This window comes from Mastigoproctus giganteus, chromosome 10, assembly GCF_048544385.1.
Source record: "Mastigoproctus giganteus isolate SK-2022 chromosome 10, ASM4854438v1, whole genome shotgun sequence".
In the NCBI taxonomy this organism is placed as follows: Eukaryota; Metazoa; Arthropoda; class Arachnida; order Uropygi; family Thelyphonidae; genus Mastigoproctus; species Mastigoproctus giganteus.
The window spans coordinates 42,736,821-42,753,911 of record NC_143584.1 but is presented as its reverse complement, the minus strand read 5'-3'; the positions used below and the strand labels follow the sequence as shown (position 1 = coordinate 42,753,911).

General features: G+C 39.4%; 1 protein-coding gene across 1 annotated transcript in view; it reads right to left on the bottom strand.

Moving 5' to 3' along the window:
* Positions 1-17,091, bottom strand: part of Zir (dedicator of cytokinesis) — an 869,757-nt gene that overhangs the window by 101,669 nt on the left and 750,997 nt on the right.

Below are 17,091 nucleotides of genomic sequence, written 5' to 3'. Positions count from 1 at the left end.
ATTGATAGTTTATCAAACATTTGCTTGTAGCAATAGGGAGGTTATAACCCCACTGTATAAGGCAATCGTAAGACCGCACTTGGAATACTGAGTTCTAGTAATACTGAGACGAAACCTAAAAAAAAAAAAAAAAAAAATTAAGGTTTTTTGAAAGGGTTCAAAGAAGGGCAACAAACATGGTGAGAGCAGCAAAATGGTACCAATAGGGAGGATATTTCATTGAGGTGTTGTTGTTGTTGTTGTAGTTCGGTTTAACGACACAAGGGCTACTACGGCCAAATTGTGTCTCCTAATCGTTAATTTACAAAATATGTATTGCTAGAGAGATTAAATTATATACTTCTGTACAAACCAATATGTTTTAGATATAATAAAAGTTCTTCAATATTTGCTTCATTTCCTAAGATGCGAGATAAATCAGGTGATATATTCAATGTAGACAGTGATTGAAAAGTGTTTGACCGGATGGTTGAATGCAAGGGACAATCAACCAGGAAATGACGGACTGTAAGTTGCGTCTGACAGGATGAGCACTGTGGTGGGCTTTCTCCCAATAATAGGAAGAGATGGGTATGGTGAGTGTGTCCAATTCTCAGTCTTGCCAGTACTACTTCCTCTCGTCTGTTTCTTCGGAAGCCAGACAGCCACAGCTTTGGGTCTTCTTTTATTTGGTATAGTTTATTGTTAGTGTCACTTTTCCAGGTCTGTGACCATTTATTGTAGCAGGCTTTGCGTATGACAGACTTAAAATCAGAGAAAGGAACCTGAGGATGTTGTGAGAGAGTGGTTTCCGGATGTTTAGCGGCAAAGTCAGCACTTTCATTTCCCGGAATGCCTGAGTGGCCAGGGATCCAGCAAAATCTGATTGACTGATTGGACACACTGCAAACGAATAGCTGGGAATGAATCTGTTTCAATGTAGGGTGAGAAATGGAGGAATTCTTCCTTATGGCAGAGACAGCACTAAGAGAATCTGTGTAAATTATGGCAGATGAGATGGAAAGCTCAATTATCTTACTAAGCGCTAACTTAATGGCATATAATTCGGCTGTGAAGACGCTGCAGGCAAGCGGTAGAGTGGCTGAAATTGTACATAAAGGGAAAACCGCCGCAGCACCTACCGTACTCTCAGTTTTTGAACCATCCGTATAAATTTTACAGGCATGGTTGTTCATAGCATGAGCTGAATGTAACTGTTTGATATGGCAGGAAGGTATATTTTTCCCCCACTGGAGGAAGTATGTATCTTGAGAGACAGACACATATGTCCACGGAGCAACAGGTGTAGTTGTGTCTTGGAAAATTTCATTTAAATTGATATTCCAAGTCTGAACAAGTTCTTTGATCCTGAGAGAGGCGGGTCTATTTTCATTTGGTTTGCTCTCGTAGAAGGCATCCCAACGAGTATTATAGAGATACTCCCAACTTGGGTGCGATGGTAGACTCTGGATCTTAGCAGCGTAGTGAAGCAGTAGTGTTTTTCTACGCAGGTGTAATGGGGGATCATGCGCTTCAATATATAGACTTTGGATCGGAGAAGTCCTGAAAGCTCCCAGCGCAGTTCTCAGAGCACTGTGATGGATCATATTTAGCTGTTTTAATGTAGTGCTCCTGGCAGAGTCATACACTGGACAACCATAATCTAGTCGTGAACGGATTAAACTTCTATAGAGATGCAGCAAAGTACACCGATCAGCTCCCCATGACATAGATGAGACAGAACGAAGTATATTCAAATGCCTTAAACAAGTAGTTCTCAAATAAGTGATGTGAGCTTGGAAATTTAGTTTGCAGTCTAATAGTAGTCCAAGAAATTTAACGGTATTAACAAGCGGGATTGGAGTATTGTTTATTTGCAGTTCAGGTTCGGGATGGAGAGTTCGCTTCTTGCAAAAGTGTGTGACAGTGCATTTCTTTTCTGACAGTCTGTAACCGTTCAGTGAAGTCCAGGTTTCTATTTTGGTTATGGCAAGTTGTAGCTGCCGTTCAATGGTATTCATACTTTGAGATTGACAGGAAATGGTAAGGTCATCTGCATACATATACGTTTGTACAGTTTTTGGGATATCTCGTGTCATACTACTAACTCTGATTGAAAACAGTGTTGGACTGAGTATTGATCCCTGTGGGACTCCCTCTTCCTGAATGTGAGATGTAGAGAGGATGTTTTTGTACCGGACTTGAAAAGAGCGCAATTGCAGGAAATTTTGAATTATTTCCGGCAAATGGCCCCGAAGCCCCAGATGGTAAAGGTCCCTAATAATACCATGGCGCCATGTTGTATCAAATGCCTTTTCAAGATCTAAATTGACCATGACTAGATGTTGTTTCATGACAAAGGCATTGCGTATATGAGATTCGGCTTTGATAAGCACGTCCAGTGTTGATCTGTTTTTCCGAAAGCCATATTGTTGTTCTGGAAGAAGATTCTCTGACTCCAGGATGTAGGTGAGTCTAGTATGAACCATCCTTTCGAAAATTTTTCCCATGCAGCTCGTAAGAGATATTGGCCTGTAATTTTCAACACAGGAAGGATCTTTTCCTGGTTTTGGTAAGGCGAAAACGAACGAATGGCGCCATGAAGAAGGATAGGCATTTTCAGTGAAGATCCGATTATAAAAAATTAATAGAGTTCTCAAGTCTTCATCAAGTAAATGCTTTAGCATAACGTAGTGAACTCCATCTGGTCCTGCAGCGCTATTGGAAGATCTGTTTAATGATTCTTGCAGTTCTATTAATGTAAATGGTTGGTTGTACGACAGTGAGCGGCGCGTGAAGAAGTTGATTTTATACTGTTCTGCACCTGCTTTGATGTTCTGAAAGGCAGACGCATAGGTGGCAGAAGCTGAGATTTTTGCAAATGATTCTGCTAATGCATTTGCAACTTCTTCAGGAGTAGAAATGTCTTTCCCTCTCCAATGAAGTATCGGGGAGGGCAGCCGAGAAAATTTGCCATTTAATGCCTGTATTCTTTTCCAGATGACCCGTGTATCCGTGTCTTTGGTAATGGTTGAGGCAAAAGCAATCCATGAATCCCGTTTCGCTTTCCGCCTAACTTGTCTAGCTTTCGCTTTGAGTCTTTTATAAGAAATTAGGTTACTAGTGGTGGGATACTTGCGGAAATTATTCCAAGCACGGTTTTTTTCCTGTTTGGCAATTAAACAATCTGTATTCCACCAATTATTTCTGTGTTTGTGATAAGGCGTGGATTTTGGAATGGAAGCATTAGCTGCAGTGAGAATCTGATTGGTTATACAAGTATTTACTTTATCAATATGTTGTCTTTGAACATAACATCTGTCTAAGAGTATTTGGGCAGAATATCCTTCCCAATTTGCCTTTTTAAACTGCCAGTTGGATCGTTGAACAGGATTCGGAGTTACTCTTGTTTGTAGTGAGCAAATAATTGGAAAGTGATCACTGTTAAAGGGATCAGTTAATACTGACCATGTCATGATTGGAAAGACAGAGGGTGAACAAATTGATAAGTCGATTGCAGAAACAGATCCTGTTGCTAGGTGTATGTAAGTAGGAGATCCAGAATTTAGTAAATTAAGACCATTATTGTTCATGAATTCCTCCACCAATTTGCCTCTTCTATCCATTGTAGCAGACCCCCACAATGGATGATGTCCATTAAAGTCACCAAAGAGACAAATTGGAGTTGGGAGTTGTGAAATCAGGCTGTCAAGTTCTGAATGAGGAAGTGGTAGAGAGGGTGAAATGTAGATGGAAACAATGGTAACTGAAATACCAACTGCAATACGAGCTGCGACAACTTCTAGAGTGGTTCTCAATTGGATCGGCCTGGATGGAATGTCAGAGTTAACAAGAATAGCTACTCCGCCACGAGCAGCAGAGTTTGAACTCCTGTCTCGTCTATATATCACATAATTTGAGAATTTTGGTGAAATTTGGGGTGACAAGAAAGTTTCCTGTAGGCATACACCTATGGGATTGAATTGAGCTAGTAAATCCCTTAAGTCATCAGAATGACTACTTAGTCCTCTGCAGTTCCATTGTATGATGTTATACATTATTTAGTTTTAGCTGAGGATGATTCGTCTGACTGTTTTTTGTTCGTGGGACATTTTTTCCGGTCTTTTTTTGGAAATGTGGGGCGTCCAAGATCCATGGTGTCATCTGCATGGAGTTCTAGAATGGGCTCCTCATTACGTAGCAGCTCATCTACATCCATATTATTGGTAGGCGCTTCCATTTTTTTTGAGACTGAGTGAGATTTTAATTGTTCTTTTTCAATCGAGACCAATGGGGTATGGGTAGGGATACTGATTGGAGTATTTGTGGCTTCGCTAGTTTTTTTTGGAGGATTATGAGGATTATCTTTTTTAGAGGTTGAAAGTGTAACTTTAAGCCAATTCGCTAGAGAGGTGTTAGGCGGAACTGATACATCCGTTTGAGCTGCAGTAGAAACAAAGTTTCTAGTTCGAGCTGCATAAGAACGACCACTAGGCATGGTCGACATAACTTGTCTACGTGCCTCAGGAAACGTGACTTTATTTTCAATTTTGTATTTTTGTATTTTCTTTCCTGTTATCCATAGCTCACAAGTTTTGGAAAAGGCTGGATGGCTTCCTTTGCAGTTTGGACAAACAGGAGTTTTGACTGAACAATCCGCTTGGGTGTGATCTTTAGAGCCACAGATGGGACATGTGGCTTCCCCGCGACAAGCCTGCTGGGAATGGCCGTATTTCTGACATTTAAAGCAACGAACAGGATTCGGGATGTATGGTCGAATCCGGCAGTTTAAATAACCAGCTTTAATACAGGATGGTAAGTCTGGAGTGCTAAATGTCAGAATGATGGATCTTGTTGGAGTAAGATTTCCATCTTTTTTTGTCATGATCCGTTTTACATTTACTACTTTCTGACTGCTGAGTTCTTGGAGTAGTTCTTCTTCGGAGACTGTAATTAGGTCCCACTCGCTGATGACACCTTTTGATGAATTTAGAGTTTTGTGGGGAATAATTTATACTGTCAACCCACCAAATGTTGTTGTTTTTAACAGCCGCTCAGAATGTTTAGAGGTGGCTGTTTCTATCAGAAGGTCTCCGGATTGCAGTCTTTTAACCATTTTTGGTGATCCTGCAATTGACTCCAAGATTTTCTGAATTAAGAATGGTGACAACTTACCCACAGGTTGGACGGACAGGGAATGAATCACCAGGAAGTTTGGGCAATGGTCATGACATTCTGCTTCTCTTCGCAGTCTTTTAGGTTGACTTGAGTCATGGTCAGGGTTGGAATCTTCCGCTCTTGAGCTCAAAGGCTCTAAGTTTGGATAATGATTTTTATCCATGCTTGCTCCTTTTTGCCCTGGGGGTTTGCCTTTACCACCCAGGTTACTGGCCCCGCCACGGGGAGGCAGGAGCCGTGCCGCTTGGTGGCCAAGCGTAGAGTTAGTAAGTTAGTACGGCTAGTTAAATTAAAGAAAAAGGTACTTGCCTTCTTCTGGGCTCTCTTCTTAGTGTTTTTAAGTAAGTAGAGCTACTTAACAGAAAATTTTAATTCTAAGAGAAAAACAAGGAAAACTCTGTCACTTGGAGGAAAAACGCTTTATGAACTCGCAAGAATCGCTTGGCCACGGAAACGCTTGGCACCCGGGGCCCATTGAGGTGTATAAGGCTATGATGAACAAGAGTGAAATTTTTACTTATAAATGATTCCTGATCTGGTGCCATAAATTCAACTTAAAGCAGGGTAGACTGCATTACCGAAAATTTTCTTTTAGCCAGAAGGTTGTTAATTATTGGAATAAATTGCCTCCATGGGTGGTTGAGGCTGACAGCTTGGGGAAGTTCAAAGCATAGATGGATAGATGTCAGAAAGTAGGTGGTTTATTAATTTTTTCTGGCCAATGCAGGGAAAACGTAGGGCTTTCTAGCACCATATGGAGAAACCAATAATAATATATAGTCAACCAATGTGATTCATTCCTTTCCTTCTAGTATTTATATAAGTAAGGAAGTTTTTGTTACTTTTCTTTGCATTTTTTACCAGAGATCTCTCATAATCTGCCTTAGCCTGCCTAATCCATTTTATGAATTGTTTATACCTACTATAGGTTTTTGTATTCTCTGATAATTTATATTTATCCCATGTATTTTTCTTCTATGCCCACTGGTATTATCACTTCACGAGACATCCATTTAAGTCTAATCCTTAAACAGTATAACTTATTTGGTATAAAAACCTAGTGTCTTTTACAATTATTTCCTGAAAGCTTCTAATTTTTTGCTACTGATGATATTCACAATTTGCTATTGGAAATATCATCAGTTTGTCCCAATGAATAAAATTTGAAAACTGTCTGAGACCATTATAGTTATTTATTTATTTTTTTTTACAAAGTTCTTCTTTCATTTTGGTGAAAGAATAAACCTTACAACATACAGTGAAGAGCACTACTAGCACATGCTAGGTAATCCATCAGCAAAAGAGCCTAGGTCATTCGCTGATGAACAAGATGCATGGTATTTCAGAGACTGCTGGGAGCCATTGCGGTACAAGTAAACACATGGGTTGTGTTAGGGTAGCTAAGAATAGAAACAGGTGCAGGTATACTTGAGTGTACACCAATGCTAGGAGTTTAGTAAATAAATTTGATGAATTTGAGGTATTGCTCAAAACATCAAAGGCAGATATTGTTGGGATATCAGAGACGTGGTGTCACACAGATATAAGGGATGCAGAACTGCAATTTGGGGAGTACAACGTCTACAGAAAGGATAGACAGGATAGGAAGGGGGGAGAGGTTATGCTATTAGTTAAGAAACACATAAAAACCAAGGAAGTGAAGCCAGTCGACATCGCTGGACAGTGCAGTGTTGAGTCAGTTTGGTGTGACATAAGCATTGGGAGATCAAAATTGAGAGTAGGAGTGTGCTATAGGCCTAATGACTCTGATGAGTATAATAAGGAACTGTACAGGGAAATAGAGTGGGCCAGTAAATCAGAGTCTTATAATGGGAGATTTTAATTTCCCAGATATTGACTGGAATTTGGGGGCTGGTTAGCAGGGCTTTTGTGGATTTATTGGATGATTATTGTTTTCTACATCAGCATGTTCGGGAGGCAACTAGAGGGAGTAATACTCTTGATTTGATTATCAGCAGTGATTCTTCATGCATTAAGAATCTGCAGATAAATGAACCACTAGGTGGCAGTGATCACAGTGTGCTGAAGTGGGATTTACTCAAAGAGGTAACTACCATTAGGGGTAAAGGGAAGGGTTATTGCTTCCGTAAAGGCGACTACGATGGACTGAGACAGTATTTAAATTCTATACAGTGGGACCAACTGATGATGTTACCAACAGCAAATTCAAAATGGGAAGCATTCAAAGAACTTATCTTGGAAGCTACTAGGCTTTACATACCAACTAAGAAATATTGTTCAAGGTTTAGGCCAAAATGGATGTCAGATGAACTAATGAGGCATATGGCAGAGAAGAAAAATGCATGGGATACTTACAAATTAACACATGACACAGAAGCCTATGATAAATACAAGTTGATATGAAACCAAGTTACAAAGGAGGTTAGGCAGATTACGAGAAATCCTTGGCAAGGGATGCAAAGAAAAACAGCAAAGAGTTCTTTACTTATGTAAACTCTAGAAGGAAGGGGATGAATCAGATTGGTCTACTTGATATTGATGGGTCAACTGTTGATGATCCTGCTCAGGTAGCTAACAAACTAAATGAATATTTTGCATCGACATTCACACATGAGGAGTTATTCAGCAAGGGGAATGCCAGAGGTGTATTCACCTCTGGCATTCCCCTTGCCAGAATCTTGAAATAACTGGGAGTAAAGTGGAGGAGAAACTGTTGAAGATAAACACAAGAAAGGCACCCGGGGTGGATGGGATCTATCCAGTTATATTAAAGGAGGTAGCAAAGGAAGTAAGCAAACCCTTAGCCATAATTATGAGAGCTTCCTTGGACTCAGGGGAGGTACCCATACACTGGAAATGTGCAAATGTGATCCCAATTCACAAAGGAGGATCAAAGGCTGACACAAGTAATTATAGACCTGTGAGCTTAACTTCTGTTCCAGGAAAATTAATGGAGGCACTGGTTAAAGAAGCACTGCAGGATCATTTAGACAAGACTTCAGTTATAGCTCAGACACAGCATGGTTTTGTTAAGGGGAAGTCTTGCCTGACCAACTTGATTGGATACTATATACTTGGATCTTAGAAAGGCTTTTGATACTGTTGCACATGGAAGACTGCTACACAAATTGGAGCAGTGTGACATTGGAGGCAAATTGCTGCTATGGATAAAGGGGTGGTTGAGGGGGAGAAGACAGAGAGTGGTAATCAATGGACACTGCTCATCGTGGACTAATGTTATTAATGGAGTCCCTCAGGGCTCAGTGTTGGGTCCATTATTGTTTTCTGTATTTATAAATGATATTGATGATGGTATATCAAGCTTAATGTCCAAGTTTGCAGACGATACAAAGGTTGGCAGGGTTGTCAAGGACACTACTGACACTATGCTGCTGCAACAGGATCTGGAAAGGTTGAGCAGATGGGCTGAGAGGTGGCAAATGAAGTTTAACATTAACAAATGTAAAGTACTACACATGGGAAACAGCAACCCCAGAGCAACGTATCAACTCTGTGGTACTACACTGACAGTGTTAGAGAATGAAAGGGACTTGGGGGTGGTTGTGCAGGCAGATATGAAGTTCTCTGAGCAGTGCAGACGGGCTGCAAGAGTAGCTCATGGAGTATTGTCAATGATATACAGGAATTTTTCCAGCAGGGATAAGGAGGTGATTATTCCATTGTATAAGGCAATGGTCAGGCCACACCTAGAGTACTGTATACAGGTCTGGAGGCCTCATTTCAAGAAGGATGTAGAGCTGCTGGAACGAGTACAGAGAAGGGCAACAAGATTAATGAATGAAGAAAGGCTCTTACGAAGAAAGGCTTAAGTTTTGCAAATTACAGTGTCTGGAGACTAGGCACCAGCGAGGTGATCTGATAGAGGTGTATAAAGCCTTGAATGGTTTAAGCATGCTCAATGCTGATGGGATTCTTCCTCTAGCTCAGAAAAATCACCTGAGAGGGCATAAATTCAAATTGAGGAAAGACAGATGTAGGATAGACGTGCGGAAATTTGCCTTTAGCCAGCGGGTGGTTGGTTGGTGGAACAGACTTCCATCCCTTGTGGTGGAGGTTGATAGCCTAAATAAGTTTAAGGCTCAGCTGGACAGGTATTTTGAACGAACAGAGGGGTGAAAAACTGGGGTTTTTTTTTTTTTTTTTTTTGGCTGATGCTGCATAAGCTTGCTTTCTTGCATCAAATGCCTCTACTAATGCTAATGCTAAATGCTAATTCCCCAACAGCTCAATTTCCCTGCAGTGCCCTCAAAGAGATTATTTTCAAATCTGAAGTAGTAAGTCCGATACTCAGTAGCAGGCTAGCAGAAGTTCTGCACCATCCCCCCCCCGTATGTGGGGTATTTTACAAAAGCAAAAAAAACCCCGTTCCCTATGCCTTTGACAAATTGATTGTCAAAATTATATGTCAAGGTTTTCAGTAGGTACTCTCTCCTATCATGTTTGGGAAAATGTGTCTGCAATTCTTAGAAAGTAACTAAGGATTTGTAGTCAGTTTCAAATTTAATCCTAATCAACCCGTGACTTTTTCTCAACTTTTCCCTGTACTTATAAAGGGCAGTGTGTGTGTGTGTGTGTGTTACCCAAAGCAGACACACTCTTGTGCTATTCCACCTATCCTTTTTAGAGAGCATTTTCTCATTTTCCTGACAATGGAATCACCTACAATAATTACATCTTGTGGGGCCAGCACATTTTGCTGTTTCAGATGTCGGTATGTCTCGTGATATATGAGTGTGGTGGTGGGATTGTTCTGGGGATCTGAGTGCTTGATGGGTCCCGCTTTTTAATTTAGTTGAGGGCATGAATTCCGTTCCTGAAACCTACCAATAAACCCATCAGAATACTGAATAGGTGCTTAAGCTTCTCACACTCTCTCACTTTGTCTCTGCATACAAAGACATCCAATTTAGCCATATCATATTCCATTACAGTTAACTCTGTAAAAAGAAGAATAACAAATGAAGCTGTGATCTGCAAGAGAACTGCCATTGATGGTTGTCAACAGCTGTGATCTGCAAGGGAATTGCTACTGATGGTAACAGAAATTCTTTGCAGATTTCTGTTACTTTGAGCAACAAAGCTTTTTGCTTTGCTGCTGTTGGTTGAGGCATGATTAAAATTACCATATAATCTAAGAGATAAGAGTATAACAATGCAGTGCTAATCTCAGAATTTGCTATGCAGTAGGTACTGTGCTATTACATTTATAGGTATGCTACTGACTTTCTACATATATGCACTGGTGTTCAAAGAAAGTGCATCACCCCTTAAAATCGTAATTGTTATCCTAATAACGTAAGTATATGGCAATATTTCTTACAGATTGCATCACGTAATGGATTGCATCATATTCCATTACAGATAACTCCGTAATCTGTAATGGAATATGATGCAAGATGCAATGGAATATGATGAATTTGCAAGATGCAAGAAGTAACAGCTGATGCAATATTACATCATCATAGGTGATGATGTAATATTGCATCAGCTGTTACGATCAGCTATAAAAGCACACTCTGCAAGAGTTGCAATCATTCCTTGCTTGTGTCAGGATGGCAAGCTATGTGCAGTTGATGCCACAAAGAAAGAGTGCTATTGTTGCTTTTCGTGAGGAAGGATGTTCTTCCCATCATATTGCTTATAGAGTGTCTTGTAATCAGTCGACAGTGAGTAGTTTCTTTCCAAACTCAAGAATACTGGTTCTGCTGATAGGAAAAAAGGAACCGCAGGCAAACGAGTCTCTACGCCAAAACAGGACCGCATTTCGAAGAAGTGCTTATGCCTTAAAAACTGTAAAGCTTCTTCATCTGAGCTAAAAACAGAATGGGAAGAAGTCTTCTGACTGTTACTGCACTTGCTACAGGAGTGGTAGCAAGTGCAGTAACAGTCAGAAGACACCTTTTAAAAAATGGACTTGTAGCCCCTCCTCACATAAAAAATGAAAAAAGCCCGATTAATTTGGTGTAAGTAGCATGTCAAATGAACCCTCAAGCAGTGGAAGTCAGTTATTTTCTCAGATAAGAAGAAATTCAAACTGCATGGCTCTGATGGGAAACAAACGATTTGTTGTAGATGTGAAAAATACCATCCAGACTGTATGGTGTCTACAGTGGAATTCCCTACCAACTAAATGATATTGGAGTGCATTTCATATCGCAGAGTAGGTCTCCTGCAGTTTATAAAAGGTTCCGTAAATGCCAATGGATACCTGGCTATATCGGAAGGCAAATTGCTGCCAACCATTAGGGACCATTTCAACATGCCAAGTAACTGTATCTTTCAGGACGACTCTGCTCCTTGTCATCGGGCGAAAAGTGTAAGTAGGCACTTCTGTAGTTACTTTAGCTTCTTCATTTCTGCATTAAAGGTGCGACAGATGTGTTTACATTTGTGGTGAAAAAATGGTTGGAAGAATGGTCCATTACAACTCTTAGGAAACAGCCCGGACCTGAATCCTATAGAGAACATCGTGTGGAATCTGCAGTTACCAGAAAGAAAGAAATGGAAAAAAAAGTACTATTATTTCTCGTAACCCTTTGTGAACTTCAGGAAGCTATAATTTGTGTTTGGAACCATGAACTATCAGTTGATTATCTTCAGAAATTGATCTTGTCAATGCCTCGACGCCATGCTGCTGTCATCAGGGCCAGAGGTGGTTCAACTAAATATTAGTTTGCACCTGGTGAACTTTTCATTTTGTTTTCCATTTAAAATGATAAACTGAAGCAAACTGATGAATTCTGATAACATTTCAGCCATAATTGTCATGTTTGCCAAAACTGTTGTATAAAGGTTGCAAATGCTCATTTTGGAATATTTTGAGAGCACCTGTCAAATATTACTTAGCTTTGCCTTAACTATTAATAAATATCTTTTGTTTATATATTTCTATTTGTGATGCTAGTCGTTAATGTAACGTACCATCGCGAAAACGGGTTAGAAATGTGAAATTCCTAGGTGATGTGCTTCTATGCAATTGTGACTTTTCAACTACTGTATTCATTTACTATTATGATGTACTACACCACTAGCTACCAATTACTAGATATGATGCCCATGCCAAAATAAATGATAAAGGCTCCATGAATATTAACTGTAAATTATTAAATTACTAGCTAAATTTAAAAATAAGTTAACATACACAATTAATACTGTTTATTGAACACAATTTGGTATATTAATTAAGTGAAAAAATGTCAAAGTTATCCAAAAACTTATCCATTTTTAGCAGCTAGAAATTTACCACCATCCTTATGAACGTCACTCCTTTTCAAACGATGGCTTCCACATTCCTAGTTGTTGGATGGATTCCACTCTGATCAAAAATATGCCCCAGATAAACCTCCTTATCCAGAACAAATTACATTTTAGGCAATCAAGAATTAAATTAGAATCTGCTAGATGAGTTTAAGCCTTCCACAAGTAGCCTTTTGGGTCCTTCAGAATTTTAAGTGTAAACAAATACATCATCCAGGTAGACAACGACTCATTTTCCAAGCAAGCCATTTGGCTCATAACTTGGAATGTATGCATGGAATTTGAAGTCCCCTACAGAGCCAAAATATTTGACATATTGGCAGGAAAAGAAAAAAAAATTTGATCTTCAGGCTGTAATGGAATCCAATAGTAGCTGAAGTTTAAGTCAACTTTGAGAGGATTCTTACTCCTGGACACAGCATTCTTTGGCATTGTTAAGGAGAAAGGTTATAGACTGTCATCTTATTAAAACTCTTAGGTTTAATACAAATCTCAGATCCCTGTTGGGCTTCACCAATATGAAGGCACTTCTCCAATTTGATTTTGAAGGCTCTATAATCCCAACCTCCTTATAATCTTTTAGAAATTACTGAAGCCAATCTCGGTACTCTAAAGGTGTCTTGCATTATTATTATTGTTCCAGCTCAGAACCCTGGGTGTGCCAAGCCCATACTCACCAGATGTGAGCCCCTGGGGTTTAATTTATTTGATGTAAACTGATTTCGTGCAGACTACCTCAATTTTATGTTGTACATGAGCTGCCTCTTTCAACACTGAGAAAAACATTCAAGGTTTATCTTGTACAATTGAAACAGAAAAGCCTGTAAATCACTTCTCTTTACCTCAGTTGGAGCAGACCATAAAAAATTCTCTAATAAGGCTTCCCAAAACGAGTTTTACAACAACATAACTTCCAAAGGACCAGTAACTTTGAACAGCAAATTTTACAAGATTGTTGTGTTTGACTTTTTCAGCCCTTGACATGTCCTCATCCAGATTTAGAACAGCAAACCTAAAATTTTTAGTCATTGTAACATTGACATTTTGAATGAAAAAGTCTTGACCTAGAATAAGTTTAGATCCATCTTCCTGTTCAGTGACAATAACTAGGACACTATATACACCATATGATTCTCGAAGCATATTCTAGTTTAAATAACTTTATTGCTGAAATTATTAACTGCAGATAGCTTGCAGATTGTTTAAACAAACATTGAGCACAAATAAAAATCTTTTTCATTAATCACAATCTCACTTTAGTTAAAACTTTTCAATTATTTAAAACTCTTAAGTAAAAGGGAAAGTTTCATAGGAAACAGTTTTGAAATAGGTTATTTGGATTTTAGCAAAGTATTTGACTCAGTCCCTCATTAGAGGTTACTGTATAAGCTGGAACATACTGGGATTACCAGAAAGATTATAAGATAGACAGCAGGATGGCTGCAAGGCAGAAGGCGGCTGGAGGTTGTGATTAATAGATATTTTTCATACTGTTGCAATGTCAGAAGTGGAGTCTCCCAAACACAAGTTCTTGGACCACCGTTGTTTTTGGTTTTCATAAATGACACTGACGAAGGGATAGAGGATGTGATTTCAAAATTCACAGACAATGTAGAGATTGGGAGAGTCGTTAATGATCAGTTCTACACAGAACCCCTTGAGGATGATTTCAATGGTGAATGGCCAGAAATGTGATTACTATGTTTTAATGTGGCAAAGTGCAAGGTATTAAACTTGAGGAACGGCAATCCCAAAATAACCTATACACTTAGAGGGATTGAATTAAAAGTAGTAGAAGAAGAAACGGATCTGGGGTTATGATATGGGTAGATATGAAGTTCTTTTAGCATGGTAAACAGGAACTATTTACAGCCTTGCAGATATCCTGCTATCTATCTTAGAATCTTGCCAATAATCCCAATATGTTCCAGCTTATACAGTAAACTCTCACAAACTAATAGATTAACATAGCTGCAGGCAGAGTTGAAAGTGATTCTTGAACTGTTCTATTTGAATGAGCAGCAGCCTAGAAAGCAGGTTGTTGGGAGTCATCATGAAACAAGTAAATACATGGGCTGCGTTAGGGTAACAAAGAGTAAGAATAGGTGCATGTATACATGCATGACCATCAATACTAGAAGTACAGTAAATAAATTTGATGTGCTGATCAAGACATCAAAGGTGTATATTGTTGAGATATCAGAGACATGGTGTCACGCAGATATAAGGAATGAAAAATTGAAATTTGGGGAGCACAATATGTACAGAAAGGAGAGACAGGATGCAAAGGGAGGTGGGGTTATGCTGTTAGTTAAGAAACAAATAAAATATAAGGCAGTGCATGCAGTTGATATGGGTGGACAGTACAATGTTGAGTCAGTCTGGTGTGACATAAGCACTAGGAAAGCAAAATAAGGGTAGGAGTGTCAATGTTATATGCCAAATGACTCTGATGAGTACAATGATTACAGGGAAATAGAGTGGGAATACAGGGAAATAGAGTGATGAATACAGGGAAATAGAGTGGGCCAGTAAATCAGCATATCTTATAATGGGGAATTTTAACTTCCTAGATATTTATGGGAACTTGTGGGTTGGTCACTCGAACACTAGCAAGGTTTTTGTGGATTTATTGGATGACTGTTTTCTACAGCAGCATGTTCAAGAGGCAACCAGAGAAAGTAATATTCTTGATCTAATTATGAGCATTGATTATTCATGCATTAAGAATTTGCAGATAAAATTCACTAGGTGGCAGTGATCACAGTGTACTGATGTGGGAATTACTCAAAGATGTAACTACCAGCAGGGGTAAAGGGAAGGATTTTTTATTTTTGTAAAGATGACTACAGTAGTCTCAGACAGTTTTTAAATTCTGTACAGTGGGACCAACTGATGATGTTACCAACAGCAAGGTTTAGGCCTAAATGGATGACAAATGAACAAATAAGACTCGTGGAGAATAAAAATGCATGGGATGCATTCAAATTATCAGGTGACAAAGAAGCCTATGATAGATATAAGCTGGTCTGTAACCAAGTCAGAAAGGAGATTAGGCAAGCAAAGGCAGATTATGAGAAATCTTTGGCAAAGGATGCAAAGAAAAACAGCAAAGACTTCTTTACTTACTCTAGAAGGAAAGGGATGAATCAGATTGGACCACTTGATATCGACGGTTCAACTGTTGATGATCCTGCTCAGATAGCTGACAAACTGAATGAGTATTTGCATCTACATTCACACAAATGAGGAATTATCAAGGAAGTGGAGGACAGAAGCTTATTAAACTCTAACAGGGAGCTAAATCAGTTTGTAATAAATGAGAGCAAATTGGAGGAGAAATCATTGAAGTTAACATAAGAAAGGCTCCTGGGGTGGATGGAATCTATCCAGTTATATTAAAGGAGTTGATTGATGTTTGATTTGGTAGTTGTTGGCGCATCGGCTTCTGTGGCCATATTGCACCTCCCAAGGTTTTTGCAGTACTTTGATCCAAGCCCGAGGCGGGAATCGAACCCGCGACCTTTGGGTTGCCGGGCAGGTACTTTACCCACTCAGCTAGCCCGGTTGGCCTTATATTAAAGGAGGTGGCAAAAGAAGCAAGCAAGCAAACCCTTGGTAATAATTATGAGAGCATCCTTGGACTCAGAGCAGGTCCTCATGGAATGGAGATGTGCAAATGTTTCCCAATTTCACAAAGGGATTTCAAATGGTGACGAGCAATTACAGACCTGTTAGTTTTACTTCTATGCTGGGGCAAATATTAGGATTCACTGGTTAAAGAAGCATTGCAGGATCAATCTAGATAAGATTCGTTTGAACAATTTGATTGGATACTATGACGTGGTCAAAAGAACTGCATGCAAAAAATAATTCTGATATCATATACTTGGATTTCAGGAAGCTTTTGATAGTGTTCCCCGGAAGATTACTGTAGAACAATATAGCATTAAGAGCAAGTTGCTACAATGGATAAAAGGATGGTTGAGTGGGAAAAGACAGAGAGTGGTAATCAGTGGACACTGATCTTCGTGAACTAATGATATTAGTGGAGTCTCCCAGGTTCGGTGCTAGGCCCATTGTTATTTTGTTTATTTATTAAAGATATCGATGAAGGTACATCAGGCTTAATGTTCAAGTTTTCAGATGATTCAAAGGTTGGCAGGGTTGTTAATGATAGTAAAGACAGTATGCTACTGCAACAGGATCTAGAAAAGTTAGGCAGATGGGCTGAGAAGTGGCAACTGAAGTTTAACATTGACAAATGCAAAGTACTGCATATGAGTAGCAGTAAACCCAGTGAAACATACCAACTGTGTTGTACTACATTCAGGGTAGTAGAGAATGAAAAAGACTTGAGGGTAATTGGGAAGTCAGATATACAGTTTTCTGAACAGTGCAGACAAGCTGCCAGAGCAGGTCATAGGATCTTGTCAGTGATATACAGGGATTTGGAGGTGATTATCCCTTTGTATAAGGCGATGGTGAGACCACTCCTTGAGTACTGCATACAGGTCTAGAGGTCACATTTTAGGAAATACGTAGAGTTGCTAGAATGAACAGAGAAGGGCAACAAGACTGGTGAGGGTAACAAATGGATGCACTTACCAAGAAAGGCTTAACTTCTGCAAACTGAAGTGTTTGGAGGCTGTGGCATCAGTGGCTGATGCCACA